Here is a 7544-nt window from a genome sequence, read left to right as displayed (position 1 = left end):
AAGGGTACACGTGTCTGTGGAGTGCTCAGCCACTTGCACGTTAATCGGATCAACTGGAACCCTCGACGTCGTAAGCGACGGAGTGCCAACAACAACAACAACAACAACAACAAATGTTCAGCAACGATATTCCGTAGCATAAATTTACGAGTATCTACAAATATGCATGCGAGCGGCGTCATCGCACAACCAGTATATGTACAGAATTCACATCTCTCTTTTACAACCACGTGTATTATGTCGAGAATACTCTTCAGTTAATGCAGTTTTCATCAATGAGTAAATTTTTCAAATATTAATTATAACAAAGGGTAAAAATCATTTATGATTTTACCAGGTGGTCAGTGCGGAAATAAAAACCTCATATGTAAATCTTACAAATACTTTATAATTATATACATAATTGTAACAAGGGATTGGCTATAAGCTTCTCCACGCGCTGGAAAAATAGACGCCAATAGACACTGTTACCACCTTAAAATCTCCAAGAATAACACATAAGGTCTTAATTTCCGCGTTGACCCCCTGGTAAAATCATTAATAAAAAAAAAAAAATTCTCCACTGAAGACGAAAGATGGATATGTTTGGAAACGATTATCTCCCTCTGAGCATCAAATCTCTTTCGCCCTCAGTCTCTACCACGGTATATACAGCTTCTTGTGAGACCGCTACACACACACACACACGCACACACACGCACACACACACACACACACACACACACACGCACACACGCACACACACGCACATACATACACGCACGCACATACGTGTATGTGTGTGGAAGTGTATGCGCATGCGCACAAGCACATAGACGACCGGTTAGATAATTCCCTTTGCAAAGCAGCAGTCAACCTAAGTCAACAATAGAAGATACTTCTCCAAGGTGCCGCATTTTGAGATCAAACCCGTAACCACTGCGAAGCGAACTTCTGAATATCGCAGCCTGTTCTAAACATTTCTGAATGTGCAATAAACTTAATATTCTCCCGTTTACATAAATAATAACTTAATTAACTTCATTAGCTTTTGGTAATATTTACTAGAAATTAAGGAAGATTAGCTTTAGGAAATATTTACTAGGAATTAGGAAACTTTCGCTTCAGGCAATAGTTGCATAAATAACGGCTTAATTAACTTTATGAAGTATATACCCGTAATTATAGTGTTTGTATAATTATAGTAGATATCAACTCTAGAGTATGCTGTTGTTGGTGTTGTTGAGACCAATATGGTACCTAAGAGAGCAGATTAATGATCGGAGACATTCTAGCCATGCCCTTCCAAACAGTATTCTGCAATATATCCTTTTAAAGTTATAGGGTGTGATTTCGGGGAGATTTGATTATTTCCAGAATTCCCTAAATTGCTGTATTATTGTTGTTTTTGTCATTATCCAAAACATAAATTGTTTTTGAATCGACCAGTGGATTTTAACGCGGGTCTAGTTGGCCCTTGGTAGGGGAGGGGGGGATCCGGTTGGCTGTTGGGATCGATATAAGACTTTGTTAAAATTTATGAGCAATAAATTACTTAACTAGTTTTATGTAGTATGTACCCGTAATTATCGTGTTTGTATAAATGTAGTAAATGTTCTATCAGCTATAGATTTTGTTGTTGTTCGTGTTATTGAGATCCTACTGTACGCCAAATATTTTAACAATTTAAAAAAATATAGTTCCCAATAATACTTAATTATTAAAATATAATACGATTTTTTAACTATCGAATGATTATGAGGGTCCAGTTGAGGAAAATGGAAATCAAAGGAGTCCATAGACAAAAAATGGTTGACAGCCACTGAAACAGAACTTTGATCAAAGGCAGTCTTGCCATGACCTTCCTGCTTTTCACGCGGACATTATATCTAGAAATAGATTATCTACGGTCTCTTGTCTTGTTTTAAAACAGTAGGATATGATTCAAAAGACGACTTGCGGTAATTTCTAGAAGAGTTTTTTCTGTGTCATCTAGAAGAATAGACTTTCTCTTTCATTCCTTTTGGGAGTGATATGAAGCGATTGCATGATACTATAGTGTATTTTATTGAGTCTACAAATGTGCGTGGCCTACCTTGGTGCAAATGTCAGGAAATAATATTTTTACTGATTCTATTTTTATTTGTATAAAAGCCGTGTGTGCATGGCTGTATCAAATCGTATGAGAAATAAAAATAGGATACTTACTGCATCAAGATATAGCATATCATAAAGCAGCTAATATCATACTCTACTGCCTGCAATATTTCCATCGTATCACTAAGGTCAGCAATTATGATTCATCTCCTTAGAAGCAGACTCTTTAATCTATTTTCGATCGTAATTATGTTTTATGGATCATCCGCGATTCTGAAAGTGAGTGGTAGCAGAACATATGGATGCTCCTGAAAGTACACCTAAGGTAATTACACAGAAATATATATTCTGCTTACGGTTACATTTTACACGCGTTCTTTTTTTTTTCCGTATCTTTATTTCACAGAGAACTCATTGCTAGCTGCAACGAATTTCTAATTAGTTTTAAAACCCTTTCATTGAAGTAATACCTCCCTCGATTTGAACAGTTTAGTGTGAGAAACGTTGAAAACTAAGTCAACAGGTTTCCGACAGATTTCTCATTTCTTGAAATAAGATACCAGCTCCAAAATATCACGTCTTTTATTTCAGTTAAATATAGTTCTAGATACATCATACTTCAAGAATAACGGCTGGAAATGGAACGCGGGACCAGTAATAACCAGACGGGTGAAAAGCAAGGACAACAAAAGCAGCCCAATAAATACTAGCTACTGTAAACACTCTCCTTAAAAAACAGACAGTAGGGAAGGAATCGATGACTGGCAGAGACAGTGAGAGAGAGACAGAAATAAAGAGAAATGGGGAGAGAGAGAGAGAGAGAGAGAGTGAGAGAGAGAGAGAGAGAGATAAAGAGAGAGAAAGAAGGAGAGAGGAGACAGCGCGCAACTTAACATCTCATCTGTTGATTAAAGATCCACTCAATCAGGGTTCATTGGTTGATCATAGGGGGTCTTCTCAATTAAGGCTCAACTGGCTGATCATCAGTTACTTAGCTCACTGGGAGTTAAACAGCAATAACACTGGGTCAGGGTGAACCTGGGTTTACGGGGCAATGACAACAACAACAACAACAACTACTACTACTACTACTACTACTACCACCACCAGCACTACTACTACTACTGTTGCTGCAGCTACTAATAATACCACTACTGATACTGCTGCAACTGTTACTACTACTACTACTACTACTACTACTACTACTACTACTACTACTACTACTACTTGGTCGTTATTGTTATGGTGACCGAAAAATAATCTTGATATGTAGATTCTCTACCACAACACTTGAGAGCAGAAATGTTTTGTCGATAGTTCGTACATCAGCTGGTAAGTTGGTAATTTCAGCCAATGATGTTTCTCTATTGCTGAGTTCAGGCAGAATAAGAGGTGATGCTGACAAATTGTAGATCGATAATCTTGGGATTACGGTTGAAATTGTAAGATATAAATTCGAAAATTTAAGTAGGTTAATCTTCGTATTCTTGATAATTATTTCAGCTTCAGGGTTTGAAAGCTGGCTTTTGATGGTTGAGGAAACATATTTATATGATCTGCAGGCACTTTTAGATCCTTGGTATTGTGTATATACATACTTGTGTGTGTATGTATGTATGTATGTATGTATGTATGTATGTATGTATGCATGCATCTGTGTATGTATAAATGTATGTATGTATTTATGTATGTATGCATATATGCATTCATGCATGCATATATATATGTACGAATGCAAAAAATGTAAGTATGTATATGTATACATGCATATATATATATATATATATATATATATATATATATATATATATATATATATATGTACGTTCGAGGTTTGATCAATAAGTATCCAGACTGTTGCCATAGTAACGAAATTAAAGTATGCAGAGTAAAACCACTTGGCACAGATATTGACCTTGAACTTTGTTGTGCATGCTCTCTAGGTTTTGACGTTCTAGTTCACTTCCGCTGTTTACTACAGCACTTGGAAGGAAGATGAGTAGCGTGTGATCGTCGTATTGATCATGACAGAGAAACAGTCATGGCCATACCTGCTCAGAGGCCTATGCAAAATAGCAGAAAGTGTATCGAGAGGAGTGCATGAGTCACACGCAAGTGTACGAATGGTTTCCAACATGGCCGAAACATGTCATATTTTAAAACATTTTTAAACATCTACATACGGCTTTCATAGCCAGTTTATGAAATAAAGAAGCTTGCTTTCCGACTACATGCTTTCGGATTTATAGCAGAGCAAGTGCTTTCTACTATATCTTTGGCCCTTATCACAACTTGACAACCGCTGCTGGTGTGTCTACTTCTCCATAACTCAGCGGCACAATAAGTACCTAGTATTGCGGCAGTCTGATGAGTGAAACAAGTAGAAAATAATAGACTACACACATGCACTTTCACACACACACACACACACACACACACACACACACAAACACGCACAAACAAACACACATGTATGTATATATATATATATATATACATATATATATATATATATATAATATATATATATATACACATATATATATATATATGATAAATTCAATTAAACAGACAGTTAAAAGACAAAGGAAAAGAGAGAAAAAGACCCAAAACGAACGTGAGGACGTACTCAAAAAATATATTAATAAGGCGCTCGGTGACGAGAAAGAGCTGTTGTTAACGTTTCGAGTATCGCTCTTCGTCGGAAACAAGAAAATCCAAATAGAAATAAGGGAAAATAAGGAAAAAAAAACCCACTTCATGAGCGGTTGTTGTTTAATCAAAGCAAGTTTATCTGTATAACATAAAGGGAAAATATTCTTCCATGTATTTACGTGTATGAAAATGACAATATAAAAATGTTTTCCAATTGGATTTTTACTGAAAATACATATTCATAACGTGCGTTTGACATATATACAAAAGCATAAAGGAGAGAAAGAAAAGAAAGGGATCACAGTGGAGTCTTTTGTATAGAAAATGGCGTCATCGTATACGGTTTTGTGTGCTTTACGACTGAAACAGGTTTCGTAGTAGAAAGAAAGATCACAAACACACACACACACACACACACACACACACACACACACACACATTCACTCATGCACATATATACAAGCATGTTCACACCACATACACATAGGTGCACCCACACACATACGTATATACATACATGCATACAAACATACATACATGCATATATATATAAACACACACATACACATATATACACATGTATATATATATATATATATATAATATGTATATATATATATATATATATATATATATATATATATATATATATATATATATATATATATATGTCTGTATATATACATACACATATATTTATATATATATGTATATTAATATACATGTATAACTATATATATATATATGTATATGTTTATACATGTATATGTACTATATATTTATATATATATGCATATACATAAAGTCACATAAATATTCATAAACGTACAAAATGAGAAGGACTGAGTGAGAGAGGCATGTAGAAAGAGATCGATGGATAGAGAGGGAAAGAGAGAGAGAGAGAGAGAGAGAGAGAGAGAGAGAGAGAGAGGAAGGGAAAGAGAGTGAAGGAGAACGGGTAGAAAGAGAGATGGAGGGAGAGAGAGAGAGAGAGCGTTTTAGAATAAACGTGTAGAATAGTTAAGTAATGTTATGATTTGCTTTTGCTTTTCATTTCCTCTTGTGACTGACATTGATATGAGGGCAATTATCTTCTGGTATGACTTACGTTTTATATGCATATTCTGTATGTGAATGTGTGCGTGTGAATATTTATGTGCGTGTGGAAATACTTAGAGAGAAGGAAAATAAAGAAAAATTAAGGATATAAAATAAAACAAAAGATTATTGTGTGTGTGATTATTAGTAATAATACTATAACGTGCTAAGGCGGCAAGCTGACAGAAACGTTAGCACGCCGGGCGGTATTTCGTCTGCTTAGGGGTATTTCGTCTGTCTTTACGTTCTGAGTTCAAATTCCGCCGAGGTCGACTTTGCCTTTCATCTTTTCGGGGTCGATAAATTAAGTATCAATTGTATTCTGGGGTCGATCTAATCGACTGACCTCTGCCTCCCCCAAAATTTCGGGCCTTGTGCCTTGAGTAGAAAAGAATACTATAATGTACTATATATATATATATATATATACAGACACACACACATGTGTATCGAATAAGTGTAATTAGGTTACACTTGAGTGAAAACATGGTTATAATTATAGGAAGTGTAATTTATTTCGACCGATTCAGCATAAAACTTATCCAAATATATTCATGATGGTATAAATGAGAAATCAACATTTACCTAGCGCCATAGTAACTTGTATTTATCTATTCCTCTCTCTCCCCCTCTCTCTCCCTCTCTCTCCCCTCTCTCTCTCCCTCTCTCTCCCCCTCTCTCTCATTTTGTTATTGACACTATCTCGCGAGAAGGGTGTTAGAATATAGAAAATGTTCAATAACATCTATAACCAGATACAATCCCGTTGTGGAGCATGACAATAACACCGGTTCCTTATCTGTTTTTGATTTTGTACTCAAAATCACAAAGAAAGCCAGAATCGCCACTAAATTTTTTATGCAGGGCTTTGTACGCTGTAATTTGTACGTTATAATTTATTCCAGCTCAACAAAGCTAAGATGGTCTACATTAGAAATGAGATTCTCTGGAATCATAATAAGGGCAATGAAGCAGGAAGCAAAAACAACAAGAACATAGAAGTCCTAAACATCTCCTGATAGAAAATGGCTATCCTTACACTTTGAGGAAAGGCTGATCATCATGAGACACCTAACAAAACCCACACGTCCAAGGTTAACGTGTTTTTTGAATCTGTCACATTTTAATTTTAAAAAACCTCATGCTGCAATGCACCGTACAGTCCGTAGGGAGAAATTAAATAAATGCCTGGCACGATCAGAAGCTTCCTCATTGGAGAGTAATATGCTTTTATTAAAACTGCAAAATCTTTCCAACAAACGGGTACTCTGAGTAACAGTTTTGTGAAAATTTTGCAACTTTAATAAAAGTACACCCCCCCCACACACACACACAAACACACACACACACACACACACACACACACACACACACACACACACACACACTCAACACATACACACACATACATAGACACTATTAAACGCAAGCATAAAGTGAGAAAGAAAAATAAATTTCACCTATTGAATTACATACAAACAATGGAATTAGAATTACACTGGAGAAACAGGATAACAATTAACCAACCGCCTAAGAATGTACAAACAACAAATTAAAGATTCCTGTCCTAGAAAATTTAGATATTTGTGCAAACGGAAGATTGAAAATATAAATAAATTGCCTCGGCCCGACCAAAGCCTTGTGAGTGTATTTGGTAGACAGAAATTGAAAGAAACCCGTCGTATATATATATATATATATATATATATATATAT

This window comes from Octopus bimaculoides, chromosome 4, assembly GCF_001194135.2.
Source record: "Octopus bimaculoides isolate UCB-OBI-ISO-001 chromosome 4, ASM119413v2, whole genome shotgun sequence".
Classification (NCBI taxonomy): domain Eukaryota; kingdom Metazoa; phylum Mollusca; class Cephalopoda; order Octopoda; family Octopodidae; genus Octopus; species Octopus bimaculoides.
The sequence above is the reverse complement of the archived record's forward strand: the minus strand, read 5'-3'. Positions refer to the sequence as shown.